Source organism: Humulus lupulus, chromosome 9 (assembly GCF_963169125.1).
Source record: "Humulus lupulus chromosome 9, drHumLupu1.1, whole genome shotgun sequence".
Taxonomy (NCBI): Eukaryota; Viridiplantae; Streptophyta; class Magnoliopsida; order Rosales; family Cannabaceae; genus Humulus; species Humulus lupulus.
The window spans coordinates 151225899-151250194 of record NC_084801.1 but is presented as its reverse complement, the minus strand read 5'-3'; the positions used below and the strand labels follow the sequence as shown (position 1 = coordinate 151250194).

Here is a 24296-nt window from a genome sequence, read left to right as displayed (position 1 = left end):
GTGTTGTGTACTAAAAGTAAAATATTTCTTGCTCAAGAAGTGATATTTTTCACCAATGTGTATGTTGTGTATGTGACATCATGAATATTTAACTTGTTGACTTACATTGTTTTTGAATATTTTGCTAAATAGGTTTATCAAATTCATAATTAAATTTTCACAAAGATGTATGTTTATTTTATTATTGGATTCTATGTTTTTTTTTTTGGAGATTTTTTGCTTCATTTGTTATGTAACCTAATTATACATATATTTTGAGACATATAGCCATGAATGTAGCATATTAATTTTATTAATAAAACTAGTGCATCATGTATTTTTATGTTGTTGAACAGAACAAGTCTTTGCAAACAACTTAGATTTCGCTTTATTTCATTTCATGGTGAAGAGATCCAATTTATATGTAAATACCTCTGAAGAAGACCTCTTGTATCTTATTATGCCCAGCTCACCCATAAGAACTTCTATAGGATTTATATATTAAGACATGAATTAGTTAGATCTCAAGATATGTCATTCGTAATGTGAAAATTGGACCTTTTATTTGGTTAATGGATTTGAAAAATGATTTGTACTTTTACTTTTTCTTTTTTGATAGAGCATTTGTAGAGAATAATTTCCATAATTTGAAAGCTTATATTTAGTATTATGGTATGTATTTTATAATACTTTTTCAGTCTTCTTGAAAGCAATTTTTCTTGAAGTGGACTATGCTTTGATGTTTTTTGGAACTGTTGGTGCCTGCATCCATGGGGCTACTCTTCTTGTTTTCTTTGTATTGATTGGTATGGTATTATGGTCTGGTAGGTTGGGCTATGTTGGATTTGTGGGCTGAAAATGAAGTATCAACTATTGGCACCTACCACTTGTTATCATTTGACCCACCTTATATCGGTGCTTTTATTTTCTTGAAATATCTAAGCCAACACATGAAGGAGGTAAAGACACATTTATATAGAATCTTTTCATTAAGCTGAAAATTTCAATGTGTTTGTTTACTATGATTACATATTTTGATATATTTCATAAGTTAATTAAAGTATGTGATGATTCTCAATGAATCACTGATAAGTGGATTGGCTATATGGCAGTTTAGTTAGTTATATAAACTAGTTCATATACTGTAAACTTCAGGGTAGAAAAGTTCAAAAATTTCTTTACTCTGTCATGATTTTGTGCTTGACTAGTACAAGAGAAGGTGAGGCTTTTAACTGTCCAGAATACATGGGCCTTGGATAATTATGGGTGACTTTAATGATATCCTGTTCTCTAATGAAAGAGTGGGAAGAAGATGTACTAAAAGTCCTACTCAAGAATTTCGAGGTTGTGTGGAAAGGTGCCAATTGGAAGATCTAAAATATTTTGGGATTTTTTATACATGGAATAATAAACAAAAGCCAGAGGATCGAGTTTTCTCTAAACTTTACCGAGCCTTGGTTAATTCTAAATGGGCAGACTTTTTTCATCAATCGGAGGCAATTTTCTTACCTGAGGGCTGTTTTGATCATAGTCCCATCTTGGTTTCATTATACCAAGATATGATTAGTGGCAAAAAGCCTTTTCGATATTTTCGAATGTGGAAAGATGCGGATGATTTTGGCGAAAGAGTTGGCAGGAAGGAGCTGCTGGTTCTGATATGTACAAACTGACAGTGAAACTTAAGCGTTTGAAGCAGATCCTTAAGCGGATTAACAAAGAAGGATTCAATGACTTACATGAGTGGTGTGAATTTTTTGGGAAAGCTTGTTTTATGGAATGCTTGTGGTATGATTAAGCCTAAAATCTGTCTCTTTGTCCACCTATACCTAAGCCTTCTATTTCAACCCTTATAAAGTCCTATTGATTCTTATTTGTGCATTTGTTTATATTAATGGAGAATAGTAAGTGATGCAGGCATATGGAATACTTGAGTTTGTGGTTAGTTGGTGAGAATTTGATGTGCATAAAGTAGTTCAATTATTTTATTTGCAAGTTATGAGTAAATGATCTTTGATGTTGAGAAATTGCATTGAATTGTGAAGTGGTTAAGACTAAAAATCTAGATTAAAGTTTAAATTGCATGATTGTTTTTCCTGAGAATTATATATGCATAACAGTCTTGAGTGTTTGAATTGGTTAGTTATGTCAACTTGGTTTGTTAGGTTTGAGTGGGCGAGTAAAGGTTAAGTTTGGGGGGATTTGTTAGGGTCATTTTAGGTTTGTTTTAGAGATCGTTTTAGGTTGTGTTTTTAGTTATTTAGGATTGTTTAGTGCAGATTTATGCTTGTTTTCTTCTTGTTTCAGGTTTTAATGGTCAATTGCATAATATGGAGTGAAATGAGAAGAAACATGTTAAATACGATTAGTAAGATGGATTTCGTGTTGATTGTGGAGTTTCAAGACATTATGTGTGGAAAATACTACATTGAAGATGCTCAACACACGTCGTTTATGCTCTATAACGCAAGTCTGAGACTTCAAGCCGCATTTTGACCATGATTTATTCACTTTCTGGAAACACTTCTAGAAATAGAAGTTGTAGATATTTCTCTTATCTTTCCATAGCTTTTTGAATCATTCAATTCGGAGTTATATCAAAGGAGTTATGATTAAAATACGATGAGCTGACGCTGCAGGCTGTTCGAAACGAGTTTCGTTCAATTCTGACTTTAGTGCTACAGCGCCATAATAAGAGCACTACAGCGCTAGTGCACCAGATTTTGAGGCATTTTTCCACTGTTAATAGCGCTACAGCGCTAGTGACGCGATTTTCACATTTCTAACCACTTTTTGATGGGCAATTTGGTCCTTTCACTCGGAACTTGGTAGGGATACGTTAGAAACATAAGGTTGCGACTGGAAGGGGAAAAAAGAGGGATAATGACGGCTGGAGTAAGAATACCATCTTATGGCTAGAATGAATATCATGTGCTAAATTCTTTTTTAGGGCTTTTATGTGAATCTTTTGGAAACCCTTTTTATGGTTTAATGCAAAATTGATGTTCTTCTTCATCTCTTTCAATTCCTTGCAATCTATGTTATTTGTGCGATTATTGATTGATCACCTCTAATTTCTATTTCATGAATCAAATTGAAATCTGAAAAGTGAAATTTGATATGCTTTGATTGTTTGGATGCAAATTTAATTTAGAACGAAAGTATCTAGATTATTTGCCTATTTTTCTGAGTTACGTGGTTAATGCCTTCTACATGATTCAGCTTACCATAGAAATATAGGAACTTGTCATTTAGATTGAATTTCATAAATCTTGACCAGATTATGAATTGTTTTTGCAACTTATTCTTGAATAGGGAGAAGGGGATCTAAATTCTTGCATTAGGAAATAAAAGGGTGGAAAATAGAGGATCATAATTGTCCTAATTTCATTTTCTCTGTTATTTTCTGTTTAAATTTTCATTGTGCTTCGTTAATATTTTTCTTTGTTTGAAATCTCTGAAATCGTTCAATCAAATAGAATTAAAAAGATTGGTTGATTGGTAATTGATAAGTCAGTCCTTGAGGACGATACTTGGTTTTTACCATTTTATTACGAATTGCGACTGTGTGCACTTGCATAGCAAAAATATCGCAACAAGTTTTTGGCGCCATTGTCGGGGACTGAAAATAATTATCAATATCAGTCTAATTAATTTTTATTCTAATTTGATTTTAATTTCTCTTGTTTCTAATCTGTTTAGTTGCTTAATTTGTCTATCTCAGGTGAATTTTGGTATATGCGTGGCAGAAGAGGAAAAGACACACTTGTTCCTCTGAATCCTGAGATTGAAAAGTCTTGCAAGCAAATCAGAAAGAACAAGAGGGAGGCCCAAAAATCTGTGAAGATGGCACAGAATGAAGGGGATGGCAGGAATGTTCTAATTCTTGGAGTTGTACAAGGGGGTCAGGCTCAGAACAATGCTAAGAGGAGCCAGAGAGATTATGTGCTACCCACTCTGACGGGGGTACAAAATAGTATATGCCCACCAGATGTAGAGGCTAACAACTTTGAAATCAAGCCCGCTATTCTACAAATGGTGCAGTCCTCTGTGCAATTCAATGGGTTGCCTTCTGAAGATCCTCACACCCATTTGTCCAATTTTCTGGAGTTGTGTGGAACCTTCAGATATAATGGGGTGAGTGATGACGCAATCAAGCTTAGGCTTTTCCCATTTTCTCTGAGGGACAGAGCTAAAAGTTTGCTGAACTCGCTGCAACCAAACTCTATTGTCACCTGGCAAGATCTAGCTCAGAAATTTTTGTCTAAATTCTTCCCTCCGTCCAAAGCTGCTAAATTGAGGGGAGAGATCAATAACTTTTGCCAGAATGACGGAGAGTCATTGTATGAAGCTTGGGAACGGTTTAAGGAACTCCTGAGAAGATGTCCTCATCATGGCATTGAACAGTGGATGCTAGTACATAATTTCTACAATGGTTTATGTCCTACAACCAGAACCATTATTGATGCTGCAGCGGGTGGTACATTTATGAGTAAGAGTGCAACTGGTGCTTATGAGCTGCTGGAGGACATGGCCACAAACAATCATCAGTGGTCTGAGGAAAGATCATCAGGAGTCAGAAAGGTAGCTGGGGTGCATGAGCTGGATGCAATCACTGCTCTAACAGCGCAAGTAGCCTCTTTGACAAAGCAGTTACAACATAGCAGTGTATCTGCTAATGCGGTTCAGATGGCAGTGAGGTGTGAAATGTGTGGTGGTGCTCATTCTGTCGATCAGTGTCCTATCAATATGAATAATAACACTCCTATGGATCATGCTCAAGTTCAAGCGGTGGGAAACTTTCAAAGGCCACTCAATAATCCATTCTCCAATACTTACAATCCTGGGTGGCGAAATCATCCCAATTTTTCGTGGAAGAATAATCAAGGCCAACAACCTCAGTTTCAGGGCCAATTTCAGAATAACATGCCTCAGCCACCTATGCATCAAGCTTCGTCATCACAACAGCCTAGGCCTCAACAATTAATGCCTCAACCTGAGAGGCCTAATGAACTGCAAGCTGCCTTGTTGACTCTCACTAATAGTCAGACTCAATTTATGACTGAGACCAGATCCTCTATTCGAAACCTTGAGACACAAGTTGGGCAGTTGGCCAATATGCTCAATAACAGACCTCAGGGAAATTTTCCCAGTAATACTGAAGTCAACCCTAAGGAGCAAGTTCAGGCAATTACTCTGAGGAGTGGGAAGCAGATTGAGCAGCCTAGACCTCAACAGGCAGTGGTTCAGAATAAAGAGATGGGTGAACACTCTGATTCAGAAAGGGTTACTGAAGACCACCAACTTCCAAAACAGAGTCTGCCAGTTGTTGTTGAGCAGCCAGTTCGAGTTCCATACCCTCAGAGGCTTAGAAAGACTACACTTGATAAACAGTTTTCTAAGTTTTTAGAGGTGTTTAAAAAGTTACACATAAACATTCCTTTTGCTGAGGCCTTGGAGCAGATGCCCAGCTATGTTAAATTCATGAAGGAGATTCTGTCAAAGAAAATAAGGATGGAGGACTATGAGACTGTAGTACTCACTGAAGAGTGCAGTGCGATATTACAGAGAAAGCTACCCCAAAAGCTGAGAGATCCGGGGAGCTTCACCATACCGTGCACCATTGGAAAATTTGAATGCAAACATGCCTTATGTGATCTGGGGGCGAGTATCAACCTGATGCCCTTGTCTGTGTTTAGAAGACTTGGTTTGGGAGAGGCAAAACCAACAACTGTCACTTTACAGCTCGCAGACCGATCGTTGACACATCCACGAGGTATTATTGAGGATGTTCTTGTTAAGGTTGATAAGTTCATATTTCCAGCTGACTTTATCGTTCTGGACATGGAGGAGGACACAGATGTCCCAATTATTCTCGGTAGGCCATTTCTAGCCACAGGCCAAGCTCTTATTGATGTTCACAAAGGAGAGCTTAAGCTTAGAGTTCAAGGAGATGAGGTGGTCTTTAATGTCTTCATGTCTATGAAGTATCCGATGGCTAGTGACAGTTGCTTTAGTGTGGATGTGATAGAGAAGGCAATCTCCAAGAGAAGGATGAACAGTGATGCCTTAGAGGCAGTATTATTGGGTGATGAGGTCGATGATGATGATGATGCTGAGATCAGAGATTGTGTAAACTGGATCAACTCTTTCTTTCCATATTGGAAGAAGTTTCAAGAACTAGCAGATGCGACTGATAAACCGCTAACACCCATTTAGCAGCCACTGCAGTTGGAATTAAAGGTCCTCCCAGATCACTTGTGATATGCTTATTTGGGAGAGAATGAAACTTTATCTGTCATTGTGTCAGCTGACCTGTCAAAGATAGAATTGGAGAAACTGTTGAGGGTTCTAAGGGAGCATAAATTGGCCATTGGGTGGACCTTGGAAGATATTAGAGGAATAAGCCCATCGACAGTGATGCATAAAATCTTATTGGAGGAGAATAGCAAGCCATCCATAGAGGTCTAGAGAAGACTCAATCCAGCCATGAAGGAAGTAGTATTGGAGCAAATTCTTAAATGGTTGGATGTTGGGGTGATCTACCCAATTTCTGATAGCGCATGGGTGAGCCCTGTGCAAGTGGTACCTAAAAAGGGTGGAATGACTGTGGTGAAAAATGAGAACAATGAACTCATTCCAACAAGAACTGTAACGGGGTGGCGGATTTGTATAGACTACCGCAAGCTCAATAAGGCAACAAGGAAGGATCATTTTCCTTTGCCTTTTCTTGATGAGATGCTTGACAGATTGGCAGGCCATAGCTACTACTGTTTCTTGGATGGGTATTCTGGGTATCATCAGATCGCTATTGCACCAGAGGATCAAGAGAAAACAACCTTTACATGTCCTTATGGCACATTTGCTTTCAGGAGAATGCCATTTGGACTATGCAATGCCCCTGCAACATTTCAACAGTGCATGATGGCCATATTTTCAAACATGGTAGACCGGTGTATTGAGATATTCATGGATGATTTTTCTGTTTTTGGCTCATCATTTGACCTCTGTTTGTGTAACTTGGAGAACGTGCTGCGTCGTTGTGAGAAGGAAAATCTGGTGCTGAATTGGGAGAAATGCCATTTTATGGTGAAAGAGGGGATTGTTCTTGGCCATAAAATTTCGAGTGAGGGAATTGAGGTAGATAGAGCAAAAATTTCTACCATTGAAAAGCTGCCTCCACCAGTTTCAGTCAAAGGCGTTAGAAGTTTTCTTGGTCACGCTGGGTTATATCGAAGATTCATAAAAGATTTCTCTAAAGTGTCCAAGCCCCTCTCAAATCTGCTTATGAACGGAGTTGTCTTTGATTTTAATGATGAATGTTTGAAGGCTTTCAATTTCTTGAAAGAAAAGCTTATTTCCGCTCCAATTGTGACAGCTCCGAATTGGGAATTGCCTTTTGAGTTGATGTGTGATGCAAGTGACTACGCAGTGGGGGCAGTTTTGGGACAGCGGATTGACAAGGTATTTAGGTCTATTTATTATGCTAGTCGGACTCTAAATGATGCTCAGCTGAATTATGCTACTGCAGAAAAAGAGTTGCTAGCTATTGTGTTTGCTTGTGATAAATTTAGACCGTATCTGATTGGTAACAAAGTAATTGTCTACACGGATCACTCTGCCATTAAATACTTGATGTCAAAGAAAGATGCCAAGCCCCGCCTGATTAGATGGATTCTTTTGCTTCAAGAATTTGACATGGAGATTCGTGACAAGAAGGGCAGCGAGAATGTGGTAGCTGATCATCTCTCTAGACTTGAGTTGGAGGAGACTGAAAATAAGAAAGTAGTGCAAATCAATGATCACTTTCCTGATGAGCAATTGTTTGGGGTAAGTGAGACTTTAGCTATCCCTTGGTTTCCTGACATAGTGAACTTCTTGGTTGCCAAGATTGTGCCTCCTGAAATGTCAAAGCAGCAATTAAAGAAATTCTTTTTTGAGGTGAAACACTACTATTGGGAGGAACCTATTCTCTATAGGCATTGTGTTGATCAGATTATCAGAAGGTGTGTTCCTGAAGAAGAGATGCAGTCCATTCTTAATCACTGTCACACTCAACATTGCGGAGGGCACTTTGGAGCATCAAGAATGGTGGCCAAGGTATTACAAAGTGGTTTCTATTGGCCTTCATTATTCAAGGATGCCAATGTTTTTGTCAAGGCTTGTGATAGATGTCAGCGAATTGGTAATATCTCGAGGAGAAATGAAATGCCTTTACAGGGGATTCTTGAAGTGGAACTGTTTGATGTATGGGGCATCGATTTCATGGGGCCTTTTCCCCCATCTTACAACAATGAATATATTTTATTGGCACTAGATTATGTATCCAAATGGGTGGAGGCTGCAACAACTAGAGCCAATGACGGTAAAACTGTGCTTAATTTTCTGCATAAACATATTTTTACTAGATTTGGCACTCCCCGAGCTCTGATTAGTGATGAAGGGAAACACTTTGTGAATAAACAACTTGATGCATTGCTGGCTCGTTATGGAGTATATCATCGAAAAGCTTTGCCTTACCATCCTCAATCAAATGGGCAAGCTGAAGTTTCAAACAGAGAAATCAAAAGCATCCTTGAGAAGACCGTTGACAGTTCGAGGAAAAATTGGTCGAAGAAGTTAGATGATGCGATTTGGGCATACAGAACCGCTTTCAAAACACCAATAGGTATGTCTCCTTACAGGTTGGTGTTTGGTAAAGCGTGTCATCTACCAGTTGAGTTGGAGCACAGGGCATTCTGGGCTATGAAAAAATTAAATTTTGATTGGAGTGCAGCCAGTGAACGAAGGTCGTTGCAACTGAATGAACTTGATGAGTTCAGAAATGAGGCTTATGAAAATGCCAAGATTTATAAGGAGAGAACAAAGGCTTGGCATGACAAGAACTTAGTCAGGAAGGAGTTTCAACCAGGGCAGCAGGTACTTCTTTTTAATTCAAGGGTGAGACTTTTTCCTGGAAAATTGAAGTCAAGATGGTCAGGACCATTCACTGTTGTTCAGGTCTTTCCATATGGTTCTGCAGAAGTTCGGGGTAACTCAGGTGATTCCTTTAAATTCAATGGCCAGAGATTGAAACCCTACTTGGGTGGTACTTTTGATCAAGCAAAGTCTATCCTCCTCCTGAAGCCGCTTTGAAGAGGGATCCAGCGTCCGACTAAATGACGTTAAAGACAACGCTTTGAGGAGGCAGTTCTCAGTTGTAAATTCATTTTATTTTATTTTATTTGGTTTTGAACAATGAAGGGATTTTATTTTTAGTTGTTATTTTTATTTTCATGTATTGTTTGAACCGTGAAAATCGTGAAAAATAAAATAAAATAAAAAATAAAAAATATGAAAAATATAAAAATGTGGTGATTTCAGGTGCCATAGCGCTCCAGCGCTATACTTGCAGCGCTATGGCGCTCTTCTCAGGGAAGAAAAGGAAATTCGGGGGTCAGTAAGCGCTTCAGCGCTGTTATACCAGCGCTACAGCGCTGGTTCCAGAGGCCAGAGTCCCAATCCGTGCATTAGCACTACAGCGCTATTCCTTTAGCGCTGTAGCACTCTGTTCAGTTTTTTTTTTTTAAATCAGAGGGGTTTTGTTTATTTCCCCCTCATTCCTTCATTTTCTTTTTTGTCTTCTTCATTTGGTCTCTCCCCCATCTCTCTCCCAGATCGTGTTCCCCCATCTCCTTCATAGCTCCATAGTTTCTTCCTTTCAACCTCTCCCCAGAAATTTCACCACACCTTCTCTTTCTCTCATTTATTTCTTCTTCTATTTCTCTCATTTCTTGGATTTCTTCTCCAACCCAGTCAAGTTTCCCCAATCATTTGAAACCCTAAAAACTCACTGATTTAATTTCTTGATGGAAATGGAAATTCTCAAGGGGTTGTCCTAATTCAAGCATAAAGGAGTCCATTGCAAGGTTGGGTAAGTGGTTCCTCATCCTTTTCCCCTCAGATTTTTTGTGGTATTTGGGATTGGCTTGTTTTGATTGATTGAAGATGGTGGATCCTTTCTGTGGCTTGGGTTTGGGGATTTTAGTTGATTTGCTTGAAAGATTGAATATTGTTGCTGTTAAGGAAGAGGAAAAGGGTCCATTGGTAGGGGAGGTGCTGTAAAATTTTTGTCTTGTGGGTTTGGTGATAGTATAGATAATGGCCCCCAAGAGTAGAGCGGGTAGAAATAAGGATAAGGGAAATGGGCAAGCATCTGCGTCTCAACCAAGGGAGGATAGTTTTGAGCATGAGTATGATGAGACTTGGTTTATCAATTTCAAGGCTCAGGAGCGGTATGAGAAATTTGTCAGAAAGCCTTTGATTCTCGAGCGTGAAGTGGAATTTCAGTCTGAACCTTTTGCTCATCAGATTTTTGAACGGGTTCGGGCGAATCTCATGAATAGGAAATGGGGCGATTTTGTAACTAGATTGGCATAGGCTAATGTATCATTGGTGTATGAGTTTTATGCGAACTTAAGAGACAAACACAATGACACAGTCTTTGTTCGAGGTAAACGTGTGCCTTTCACTGCTGAAGCGATTAATAAGGTGTTCAAAGCCTCGCATATAAAATAGGAGGAGGAGGAATATGCCCAGTTCTTGAATGGATCTATAGATTTTGCGGCTGTGGCTGATAAACTGTGCTTTGAAGGCGCTCCTTGGAATTTATCTGGCAGTCTCCCTAAAAGTATAGCATCGTGCCAGCTTAACATTGAGGCGAGATTTTGGGCGTTCTTTGTGTGTGCTCGATTTATGCCGGTTAGTCATGTGTCTGATATGACTAAAGATCGAGCCTTATTGATGTACGCATTGATGCAGGGCATGAGTGTTAATCTGGGTATTTGGATCAAGGCCAACATTAATTTCATTGAAAAAGGGCACACTACTGGAGGTTTAGCCCATGGATCCGTCACCACGATGTTGTGCTGTAAGGCTGGTGTCCCGGAATTTGTTACTGATATTATCATTCGCTGCAGCAACCGTTGTCCATCAATTTGATGAATGACTATCCTGAGCCTGCTCTATATGTGCCGCAAGCAACAAAAAAGGGAAAGCGCCGTGTGGAAGCTGATGTGGAGGAAGAAGCTGAACCAGTTTTGTTGGGTGGCAGTAGCAATTCAAGCTTGCAGCAAGTTAATGAGAAGTTGGATTATCTAATCCAACAAAATCAATATGTGGTTCAGCCGCAGCATATGGTGAATCAGTATTTGGGCCAGCGATATGATTATGAAGTGAGTCATGTGGCTCAATTAAACAATTTGGTGAGCCGCTGGTCGCTAGATGATTCGGATCGCACTTATTTTGCTCCACCACCACCCTATCCACCGTACTCTCCATTTTACCCTCCGACTCCACCCCCGTCCTTTGCTAGTTTTCCTGCACCTCAACCTCCGCAATCTCAGCCTTTCGAAGGTCCTTCGTTCCAACCACCACCACCGCCATACTGTTGTGGCTGGTCAGGTAAGTTCTCTTCCTCTGTTCTTTTCTTTATCACATTGGGGACAATGTGTGTCTTTAGTTTGGGGGGGAGCTTATTCTGTTTTATTTTTATTTTTGCGTTGTTTAGTTTAGCTCTTAGTCTTTTGTTTTATTTTCTGTGTTATTTAGTGTAACTGTTAAACCATCATTCGTGTCTGTTGTTGCTTTGTCTTTGCTCGTGAAAAGGAAATTGATTTCAACTATGTGCTTGGTTCAATTGTTTTAGAGTTTAATTTAAAAGTTTTGTGGGAAATTTTTAATATGTTTTGAAAATGCAACATTTTGGATTTTATTATATGTGTTTGACTAGGGTTGGTGGAATGACAATTTGAATTTGATAGAACTTGCATTATTTGGTCTTTGAGGTGAAATCCTTGATGACATGTGTTTAGAAAAGTGATTTAGGCAATTTTATTGGATCGATTGTGCCTTTCAAGCCAACCTTGATTTAATTATCCTTAGTTACCCTTTTTGAGCCTTAAACTTGGTTTTTTGTTCTTGATTATACTATTTGAGCCTAAATTTCCTAACTTCATTATTTTTTTTTTCCTTTTCCTTTGTTATCATAAGCATATAATTTGTGGGAAAGAAGAATGAGAAATAGTGAGGTATTGGTATGATTTGAATGTAGTATGATTGTACAAAAAGAAGAGAGAGAAGTTTTTAGATTATAAAAAAAAAAACAAATCAATTTGTCACACTCCTTGATTTTATTTATATAGAAAATATTTAGTTTGGGGGAGTGTGATTTGAAAAAAAAATGATATAAAAAGAAAAGAAGAAAATGATGAAAGTGTTGTAATCTCTCTCTCTAATTGTATAAAAGGGTGATTTTTGGTGTGGTGAAGAGAAATTTGGCTGGTTTCAAGGTTTTTATGCTTATGGTAACGATTGAGCCTAAATGACAATTTCATCTACCCTTGCCTAAGCCTAACGCTATAACCTGTGAAAGTCCTTTTGATTTCAAAACACGTGTTATTGACATTAGTGGAGAAGGTCAAGTAATGCAAGCATATTGAAAAATTGGTTTGTGGAATTGTCTGGAAGGAGTTGAGCATATATGATAGAGTCCAAATGTTGTAGTCATTTTCATGATATATTATTGATTTCCCTAATTGAACTTTACAAAATTGGACTTTAAGGCGATTGAGCTGAAATTCTGGTTATTATTATTGCAATTGAGATTTCATGAGTTTTGGCAAAGCAGTGTAGATGGCAATGATGGTTTAGCTTGTTCGTTTTGTGTTTGTTTCGTTTTGTTAGTTTAACTTGGTATTTACTCAAGAGCGAGTAAAGATTTTGTTTGGGGGAGTTTGATAAACGAGTTTTAAGCTCGTTTACGGTCCTAGTTTTTAGGCTATATTTTATTAGTTAGAATTATTTTATTTTGGAATTATGCTCGTTTGTTCTTGTTTCAGGGTGATTAATGTTAAAGTGATACAATTGATGAAAAGGAGCGAAAATGGAACAAAATCGGGACGAATTTGTGAATTTTCTTGGTTCTGTAAGTAGCGCTACAGCGCTACTAAGGGAGCGCCGTAGCGCTAGGAAGAAGTTTTGAAGAAGCTCGGCTCTGACATTAGCGCTACAGCGCTTGGACGCAGTTTTCAGAAATTTGGTTCCTGACTTTAGCACTACAGCGCTACCATAAGAGCGCTACAGCACTGGTGCCCAGATTTTTGCTATGCAAGTGCACACAGTCGCAATTCGTAATAAAATGGTAAAAACCAAGTATCGTCCTCAAGGACTGACTTATCAATTACCAATCAACCAATCTTTTTAATTCTATTTGATTGAACGATTTCAGAGATTTCAAACAAAGAAAAATATTAACGAAGCACAATGAAAATTTAAACAGAAAATAACAGAGAAAATGAAATTAGGACAATTATGATCCTCTATTTTCAACCCTTTTATTTCCTAATGCAAGAATTTAGATCCCCTTCTCCCTATTCAAGAATAAATTGCAAAAACAATTCATAATCTGGTCAAGATTTATGAAATTCAATCTAAATGACAACTTCCTATATTTCTATGGTAAGCTGAATCATGTAGAAGGCATTAACCACGCAACTCAGAAAAATAGGCAAATAATCTAGATACTTTCGTTCTAAATTAAATTTGCATCCAAACAATCAAAGCATATCAAATTTCACTTTTCAGATTTCAATTTGATTCATGAAATATCAATTAGAGGTGATCAATCAATAATCGCACAAATAACACAGATTGCAAGGAATTGAAAGAGATGAAGAAGAACATCAATTTTGCATTAAACCATAAAAAGGGTTTCCAAAAGATTCACATAAAAGCCCTAAAAAAGAATTTAGCACATGATATTCATTCTAGCCATAAGATAGTTCAATTACAAACATGAAAATTTAAAGAAAAAGATGAAAAACACAGCAATCAATCCTCCAAGATGGTATTCTTACTCCAGCTGTCGTTATCCCCTTCAGCCCTGTTTCAGTCGCATATATGTTTCCCAAGAATCCCTACTAAAAATTCCCTCTAGAAAAGACTCAATTGCCCATCAAAAGTAATTAGATATGTCAAAAATCGCGAAACCAGTGCTGTAGCGCTACCCTTGTAGCGCTGTAGCGCTAAAGTCAGAAACGAGATGGGGGAAATTTGGGCACCAGCGCTGTAGCGCTAAATTCAGGAACCAAATTCCTAAAAACTGCATCCAAGCGCTGTAGTGCTAATGTCAGAGCCGAGCTTCTTAAGAACTTCTTCCTAGCGCTACGGTGCTCCCTTAGTAGCGCTGTAGCACTACTTACAGAACCAAGAAAATTCACAAATCCGTCCCGATTTTGTTCCACTTTCTCTCCTTTTCATCAATTGTATCACTTTAACATTAATCACCCTGAAACAAGAACAAACGAGCATAATTCCGAAATAAAATAATCCTAACTAATAAAAAATAGCCTAAAAACTAGGACCATAAACAAGCTTAAAACTCGTTTATCATTACACAAAGCAAAAATGGTTGCTAACGAGGAAATGATGGAATTGCAGACAAAAGTGAGTAAAGATCCCCATGATACTCGATTGCAGGTTGAGGAACAAAATGCTCGGGAGAAATATGCCAAATTATCCAAGGCGTACTCTCTTTTTCTAGCTCAGAAAGCTAAACTTTCTTGGGCTAACAATGGAGATGAAAATACAGCAATCTTTCATGCTTCTCTGCGGGCAAGGAGGCTTCAGCATAGAATCTATACGATAAAAGATGAGCAGGGATCTAGTGTGATACTCCTAGTGCTGTCCAGGAAGCATTTCTACATTATTATCAGCAACTTCTTGGCACTGAGATGTTAAACAGATATCGGGTGAAGCAGAACATTATTAATCTTGGGCCAAAAATTTCTGAGATACAATCCAGCATTCTTGAAGCCGAGTACACAGCTCAGGAGGTCAAATAAGCTATGTTCTCTATTCCTGGATTGAAATCTCCCGGCCCTGATGGTTTTGGAAGCAGTTTTTATCAAGACAACTGGGATTTGGTCGGGTCTGATGTGGTAACTGCGGTTCTTTCTTTTTTGACTTCACGTAGAATTCTCAAGGAAATTAATGGTACTACCATCACGCTTATTCCCAAGATTAATTGTCCGCGAAGTGTGAGTGATTTTCGGCTAATCTCGTGCTGCAATGTGATTTACAAGGCTGCATCAAAAGTGATTTGCTCGAGATTGAGACAAGTTTTGCCTGATTTAATTGCTGAAAACCAGGGGGGTTTTGTACATGGTAGATACATGGCCCATAATATCATGGTGTGTCAGGATTTGGTGAGATTATATGGGCGGAAAAATTGCAAACCTAGTTGTATGATCAAGATTGACTTAAGGAAAGCATACGATACAATAGAATGGGGGTTCATTGAAGAGATGCTCAAGGCTTTTGATTTTCCTCAAAACTTTTCAGATTTAATAATGGCTTGTGTTAAAACTCCCATGTTCTCTTTGCTTCTCAATGGTTCGTTACATGGATTCTTTTCATCAAAAAGAGGTCTTCGACAAGGGGATCCCATTTCCCCCTTGTTGTTTGTTCTTGGAATGGAATACCTGTCCCAAATTATGAGTAAGGTGGGATCTTTGCCTGGTTTCAAGTACCACGATAAATGCTCCAATTTGAAGTTGAATCACTTATGTTTTGCGGACGATCTTCTTATTTTCTATAATGGAGACTATGTTTCAATTCTTCTTATGCTGAGAGGCTTGAAACTTTTCTCCTCTTCTTCGGGTCTACTCCCCAACTCTGAGAAATATGCAATATATTGTCACGGAATGCCTGAAGCTGTAGTAGATCAGGTCCTGGAGGTCTCTGGATTTTCTCGTAGCCGCCTCCCGTTCAGGTATCTCGGTATCCCTATTTGCTAAAAAAAAATTCCTTCTGCAGAATGTAAATGTATTTTGGAAAAGATGACTAGCAGGATTCGAACTTGGAGTACTCGGAATCTCTCTTATATGGGGAGTCACATTGATCAATTCGGTCCTAATCTCGATTCATTCATATTGGGCTCAGATCATGATTCTACCCAAGAAATTGCTCAAAGATGTTGAAGCGATATGGAGGGCCTTTCTTTGGAAAGGTATCTTGGACTCTCATATTCCGAGTTTAATTGCTTGGGAGAATATTTGTTTATCAAGAGCTGCAGGTGGCTTGGTGTAGAGTCCAAGAACTTTACTTAGCTAAGATAGATAGTAGTATTATAGTATTTATAGCATTATCTTTGTAACTGTGGATTTTTGGTTCAGACCGGGAATTATTTGGACACTCATAGTAGTACTTATAGATTTTCTAAGTTTAACCTATAGTTTAAGAATATTAAGTTTAACCTAAGGTTTGATTATATGAATGATATTAAGGATAATATTTGTTATACTATAAGGTTTAGATGAGGACCAATAGGATTTTAAGCACATGTTATGAATGGATGATTAAGAATTAAGTATTTTGAGGATTAAATTTAATAAGAAGTAAAGTTTCAATCCTATAAGGTTAGTCAGCAGCTTTGATTACGTTGAGGGCTTAGTCAAGGCTGTTTACTCCATTCAAACTTAGCTAAAAATGTGTAATTTCATGTTTAATTAATCAGCGTGTGCCGATATATCGCAGCTATAGGGGGCGATATATCGCAGCACATAGATACGGAAAACACGAGACGATGCACGACAGCCTCAGGCATACTGGCCCAGGCGATATATCGCCTACAGGGGGCGATATATCGCCTCTATCAGTGTATTTTGAAATGTTTTGAAATCATTTCCCATTCATCCATTCAACCTCTTGATAAGTCCAGCATCTTTTTGAACGAGTCTTCAGCCTCTGCTGAACGATTATTCAAATTATTTTCACCTAAAAAGCTATTATTTTTATTCAAGTAAAATCAAGATCCTTTCATTCCTAAACTCTATAAATAGGACCTAGTACCCAGCCATTATTCATCTTTTGCTCTAAGTTCAGAGGCTGCAAGTGCTAAGTGAGTGTGAGAGTGTAAACACCTGGTTTGGGGAAATCATAAGCTTGATCATCATAAGCTTATCAAACACTTTGGGAAGTAAGGTTCTATAGTATTTCGGTTTGTGGTGTAGATTGGTCTTGCAAGTCTTTAAGGTAACCCAAAACTCTAGTTCATTGGTTTTATGTTATTTTCTTTCTCATAGCCTTCTACTCAGTCTTCTAACCTCATTCTTATTTTGGTTAGGAAATCTATGTTCTTGAGCACATAAGTTTCGGTAAGTATGTTTCTCAATGGTTTAGTCTTCCCATTCCTTTTCATCTCTTTTTCTTCATTAGACTCACTCTTTTTCATAATGGTTATTAGGAGTGATCCAAAGTCCCAACGCTGTCCACATATCCCGGTAACTTTGGTAAGGAAAATAGGATAGAATCTATATGTTTTATGCTTATGTTATCTTATGTTTTATGTTATGATAAGTGTTATGATATGTATGTTTGTAGGCTTGGCCATATGACCCATTTGACTAACAAGACCCCAAATAGATTATGGGCATATGACCTACTTAGCTAGTAGGACCCCACTAATCTCATGGGTATATGACTTGTTTAGTCTATGGGACCCCAAGTAGTAATGGCCATTATAGTATGTGTATGTATTGAGTGTTATGTTATGTCTTTATGATTATTATGAAATTTATGTACATGATGTATGTGCTAGATTTTCCTTGCTGGGCATTAGGCTCATTCCTTTTTGTTTTATGTGCAGGAAAATAGCTATTAGTGGCGGTAAGGTTCGTGGATGCTTGGAGATTGTGTATCGATGGTGAATGGATTCAAGGAGTCGAGAGTTCGATCTTTCGAGGATGTAGTCTTGTTTTACCTTTTTATGGTTTTGCATGTATTTTTCCGCACTTTCTATGTAACTCCTTTTTACTTTAAGTTATGTTTTGTTTTAAAAACAATGGGTACTCATATCCTACTTATTTTATGAAAGTAACTTTTGTTTCTACAAATTTCTAATAAAATTATGGTATTTTCGCAAATGTAAGTTTTAGTAAGAATTTGTATGTATAGTTTCGTTAGTGATCCAAAAGTCTAGAGTAGTGGGTCATTACAGTTGGTATCAGAGCAATGGTTCCTTCGCATGAAGTTCTCCTCGATACACACGCTCAAAGCTCTGAATCTGACCGCCAAGTAAGTATTTAAGTTATGGTTATTTTGCTTATGTGTATAGCTAACAACTTTAGTGTTTATGTTTTCAGTTAAATATGAACGGAGCATTAAGCAATGAGGATATTCGAGCCATTAAGGCCTTAAAAAGAATAAGGGAGCCAAGAAACATGGTAGGAGCACTAGAAAGAATCACTCGGAGATTGATCTTGTTCCACAAAGAGATAGGTCACCTTCAAGAGTCTAAGCAAATCATGATGAGAGCTGCAGAACAATATGCCCTAGTACTTAGGCTTTTAAAAGATTTTCCTTCAGTAATTTTAACTTTAGAAGAAATATGGGAGACTATAAATAATGATGATGACTTACAAGTAGCCCTAAGATATTATTCTCTCATACTTAAGTTCACCTATGATTTAGAGTTTCAATTCACTAATGAACAACAACATAGGATCTTCTTGAATCTTCCCCGAGGAAATTTTGAAGCTCAAGACAATGATGATTATGAGGAGATAGATGACGATATGCTAGATGAAGGATCGGATGTAGAAGATCCCGATTTTTAGATTAGTAGTTTTTATTGTTTGTTTTATTTCTTTTGTGATTGTAATAAGTGAAAAATATTTTTTCCAAATAAGTAACATGCTATTTTATTTTCATGTATGAGTTTGATTTATTTCGCAATCATAATAAACAATAAATAAAATGAATAATGACTAAGTTTGGTGAGGGTGGATACAAATCAATGAACCAAGTTTACTTATTGAGAGTTAGGGGGGCATAATAGTGGGAACGATTTTACTGATCCCAGCCCTCCCTCAATATGGTTAACTTTGGAACAAAGATAAGTTTCGAGCCTGAGAATTAAGTCATATAGGATGATTAGAAACAGACTTAGAAAATAAAGATGATTTGTTTTTCTAAGTATAGAAACCCACTCTAATGATAAATAAAGACTTATATAATTTTTCATAAGAAGTCATAATAAATAGGTCCGAGATATGTTTGTTTTAGAATAAGTTTTGCCTTAGAGCCTATTAGGTAAGTTCTAACATGTTCTCGACTGTTAGAACTTTTGGTGAAGATGTCGCTCCGAAGATCTGCACACACCAACGGAAACGCCTCCAATGATGTTCCAACAACCAATGAAGTCCCTCCAATTCGCCGAAGGGGAGTGCGTGCTACTGCCGCCGCAACGCGCCGGCACCACCAGCTGACAACACTGTGGAGATCGCCAGACTGCGACAACAAGTCGAGGAATTTTTGCAGCAACAACGCCAACAGGCTCAAACTCAGCCTCAGCCTCCGCCGCAGCCGCAGCCGCAGACACAACAAATGGTCCCAGCACCCCAACAAGTTGGTCCATATGGGGATGGCCAATAACGAATTACGCGCCATATACAGTACCGAACATGGAGCCAGTGTATGAGAGGTTCCACAAGCAGCACGCTCCAAAATTCGAAGGGACTATAGACCCCTTTGAGGCAGAAGAGTGGCTAAAGAATGTGGAGTCAATTCTTATGCACATCAATCTCAGTAATGCGGATCGCATATCCTGCGTCTTGTCATTACTCAAGAAGGATGCTAGGATATGGTGGGACTTAGTTCAGCAGACTAACGATGTCACCACCATGATATGGACAAGATTTGTGGAGCTTTTTCACAAGAAGTACTATAATTCGGCTGTACTCGCTACGAGAGTTGAGGAGTTCGCCAACTTGAAGCAGGGTACTTTATCAGTAGCGGAGTATGCTCGTCAGTTCGACCGCTTAGCAAAATTTGCATCGGAGATGGTTCCAACCGATTTTCTGAGGGTGAACAAGTTTGTTAGAGGACTTCGACCGAAGATCGAGATGGGGGTTAAATTAGCAAACCCGGGAACCACTACCTATGCCAATGTTCTAGAAACGGCAATAGAAGTAGAAAGGATTCAAATGAATGTTAGTGAGGAGAAGAGGGATTAAACGATGGTTCCAGACCAAAGTCTTTGCCTTGACCCAGGGAGGAACCCATGCTAGTAACAAGCATTTACAGGTCAGATCCTATCCTCGATAGTATAGGTTCTAGTATCGCTTGATTTGGTAGCAATATGCTCGTATATCTCGTTAGGAATGATAGAAAAACTAGACAAACCTCGTAAAAGATTTAGAACTAGGTTTGTAACCGAGTTGCCTTCGGGCAAAGTAGTTCTATCATCACGGATAGTACGAGGCGTACCAATCAAGATTGAGGACAAGGAACTAAAAGGAGACCTGATAGAGCTAGTGATCAAGGACTTCGACGTAATACTAGGCATGGATTGGCTAGCATGGCATGGCGCAACGATCGACTGCAAATGCAAGAACGTGATGTTCGAGACTCCTGACGGCCAGAGACGATGCTTCATGGGACAAGCTTCAGGACTACGCACCCCGTTAGTGTCATCTCTCAAAGCTCAACAAATGATAAAGAAAGGATGTCAAGCGTTCTTAGCCAGCATCACGAACGTGGAAAGGGAGACGCCACTTAAGGTTGGAGATGTTCGAGTTATATAAGAATATCCAGAGGTATTTCCCGATGACTTGCCAGGATTGCCGCCAACTCGAGAAATAGACTTCACAATAGAGTTAGTACCAGGCACCGAGCCTATCTCTAAGGCACCATACTGAATGGCACCTACGGAACTCAAGGAGTTAAAGATGCAGCTACAAGAACTCCTAGACTTGGGTTTTATTAGGCCAAGCCATTCACCATGGGGAGCTCCGGTACTATTCATGAAGAAGAAGGACGGAAGTATGCGGATGTGCATAGACTATCGTGAGCTGAACAAAGTAACGATTAAGAACAAGTACCCGCTACCTCGGATCGATGATTTGTTTGATCAACTCCGAGGCGCGACTGTATTTTCAAAGATCGATTTACGGTCCGGGTATCATTAGCTCAAGGTAAAAGGAGAAGATATTCCTAAGACAGCCTTTAGGACTCGTTATGGACATTACGAGTTCTTGGTTATGTCTTTTGGTCTTACTAACGCACCAGCCGCGTTTATGGACTTAATGAATAGGGTCTTCAAAGACTAATAGGATAAATTCGTCGTTGTGTTCATCAACGACATTTTAATTTACTCCAAGGATGAAGTAAAGCACGAGGAACATTTGAGGATGATTTTGACGCGATTGAAGGAGCATCAACTCTACGCAAAGTTGACGAAATGTGAGTTTGGACTTTCGCAAGTGGCGTTCCTCGGGCACATCATATCGAAAGACGGAGTTGCAGTAGATCCATCAAAGGTAGAGGCCGTGAAGGATTGGCCTAGACCAAAGAACGCGTTAGAAGTAAGAAGCTTCTTAGGGCTAGCAGGTTATTATAGGAAGTTTGTAGAGGGCTTTTCTAAGATAGCCACTCCGCTCACCAACCTGACCCGGAAGCAACAAAAGTTTAACTGGAATGATAAGTGTGAAGAAAGCTTCCAGTTGCTTAAGGATAAGCTTTTCTCAACACCAGTACTTAGTGTACCGACACCCAACGATAAGTTCGTTGTTTACTGTGATGCATCAAAGCTAGGATTGGGATGCGTGCTGATGCAAAACGACAAGGTGATAGCCTATGCCTCTCGTCAGTTAAAGGAGTATGAGCAACGCTATCCAACTCACGATATGGAGTTGGCAGCGGTGGTCTTTGCGTTAAAAATCTGGCGCCATTATCTTTACGGAGAACGGTGCGAGATTTATACGGACCACAAAAGTTTAAAATACTTCTTTCCTCAGAAGGAGCTCAATATGAGGCAGCACAGGTGGTTAGAGTTAGTCAAGGATTACGACTGTGAAATCCTATACCACCCAGGGAAGGCGAATGTAGTTGCCGATGCGCTTAGTAGGAAAAGCTATGAAAATTTAGCAACCTTATTCGGAATAGAAAAGCCGCTACAGCAGGAGCTTATCAGTGCCGGAATAGAAGTGGTTGTAGGCAAGCTGGCTAACTTGTCTATCCAATCGAATCTGCTAGAGGACATACGGATTGGTCAGAGACATGATGAATCGCTAGCAGCACATATGGAAGCAGTCAGAAAAGGCAAGAATACAGATTTCTCAATATCTAGCCAAGGCTTATTGAGATATAAGGATCGGGTATGCGTGCCAAATGATCAAAGTATTAAGAAGAAGATTCTGGAAGAAGTGCACAGCACCCCGTACTCAGTTCATCCAGGGTCTACCAAGATGACTCATGTCATGAAGGCAATCTATTGGTGGCCAGGGATGAAGAAGGACATAACGGAGTATGTATCTAAGTGTCTGGTATGCCAGTAAGTGAAAGCAGAGCATCAGCGCCCTGCAGGTTTATTGCAACCGCTTAGCGTACCAGAATGGAAGTGGGACGACATAGCCATGGACTTCGTGACAGGTCTGCCAAAGACGAATAAGCAGCATGATTCCGCTTGGATAGTAATAGATATACTAACCAAGTCGGCTCATTACCTGCCTGTTAAGACTTCATACACGATAGACCAATATGCAGACATTTACATCCAAGAGATAGTACGATTGCATGGAGTCCCCAAGACGATAGTGTCGGATAGGGGATCGGTGTTTACGTCAAGATTTTGGAGAAGTTTACAGCAAGCTATGGGTACTAAGTTAAGCCTTAGTACAGCTTTCCATCCTCAGACAGATGGGCAGTCCGAGCGTACGATTCAGATTTCAGAGGATATGCTACGCGCGTGTATACTTGATTTCGGAGGATCATGGAACAAGTACTTGCCGCTGATCGAGTTCTCGTACAACAACAGCTACCAGTCGACGATCGGGATAGCACCTTATGAGTTGCCTTATGGAAGAAGGTGTCGATCACCGTTGCACTGGGACGAGGTAGGAGAAAGGCAGCTTCTAGGGCCCGAAGCTGTTAGACAAGCTCAAGAAGCAGTAGCGTTTATTAGACAGCGTATGCTTGCTACTCAAAGACGTCAGAAAAGCTATGCGGATACCAAGCGACACGATGTGGAGTTCCAAGTTGGAGATCAAGTCTTCCTGAAGATATCTCCTATGAAAAGTGTCAAGCGGTTCGGAAAAAAAGGCAAGCTTAGTCCCCGATTCATAGGTCCTTTTTAGATATTGGACAAAGTGGGAACAGTTGCGTATAGACTAGCCCTACCGCCGGCACTAGCCGATAGTCACAACGTTTTCCACATCTCGATGTTACGCAAATATGTGTCAGACCCATCTCACGTCCTCAAGTACGATACGATAGCACTCCAGAAAGACTTAAGTTACGAGGAATGACCGGTTAGCATCCTAGATAGGGGGATGAAGCAGTTACGGTCCCAGAGATTTCCTATAGTCAAAGTCCTATGGAGTAATAGTTCTGAACGAGAGGCAACGTGTGAGTTGGAAGAGGACATGCAGGCGGTATCCGGAGTTATTTGATAAGTAAATTTCGAGGACGAAATTCTTTTTAGTAGGGGAGAATTGTAGAGTCCAAGAACTTTACTTAGCTAAGATAGATAGTAGTATTATAGTATTTATAGCATTATCTTTGTAACTGTGGATTTTTGGTTCAGACCGGGAATTATTTGGACACTCATAGTAGTACTTATAGATTTTCTAAGTTTAACCTATAGTTTAAGAATATTAAGTTTAATCTAAGGTTTGATTAAATGACTGATATTAAGGATAATAGTTGTTATACTATAAGGTTTAGATGAGGACCAATAGGATTTTAAGCACATGTTATGAATGGATGATTAAGAATTAAGTATTTTGAGGATTAAATTTAATAAGGAGTAAAGTTTGAATGCTATAAGGTTAGTCAGCAGCTTTGAATACGTTGAGGGCTTAGTCAAGGCTGTTTACTCCATTCAAACTTAGCTAAAAATGTGTAATTTCGTGTTTAATTAATCAGCGTGTGCCGATATATCGCAGCAATAGGGGGTGATATATCGCAGCACGTAGATACGGAAAACACGAGACGATGCACGACAGCCTCAGGCATACTGGCCCAGGCGATATATCGCCTACAGGGGGCGATATATCGCCTCTATCAGTGTATTTTGAAATGTTTTGAAATCATTTCCCATTCAGCCATTCAACCTCTTGATAAGTCCAGCATCTTTTTGAACGAGTCTTCAGCCTCTGCTGAACGATTATTCAAATTATTTTCACCTAAAAAGCTATTATTTTTATTCAAGTAAAATCAAGATCCTTTCATTCCTAAACTCTATAAATAGGACCTAGTACCCAGCCATTATTCATCTTTTG

The 24296-nt window shown here is 39.0% G+C and overlaps 1 non-coding gene across 1 annotated transcript; it reads right to left on the bottom strand.

Moving 5' to 3' along the window:
- Positions 1-4269: 4269 nt before the first annotated feature.
- On the bottom strand, positions 4270-4376 carry LOC133802793 (small nucleolar RNA R71). Its single transcript, XR_009877540.1, has one exon. It is a non-coding gene; the product is annotated as a small nucleolar RNA R71 (small nucleolar RNA).
- Between the last annotated feature and the right edge of the window lie 19920 nt (positions 4377-24296).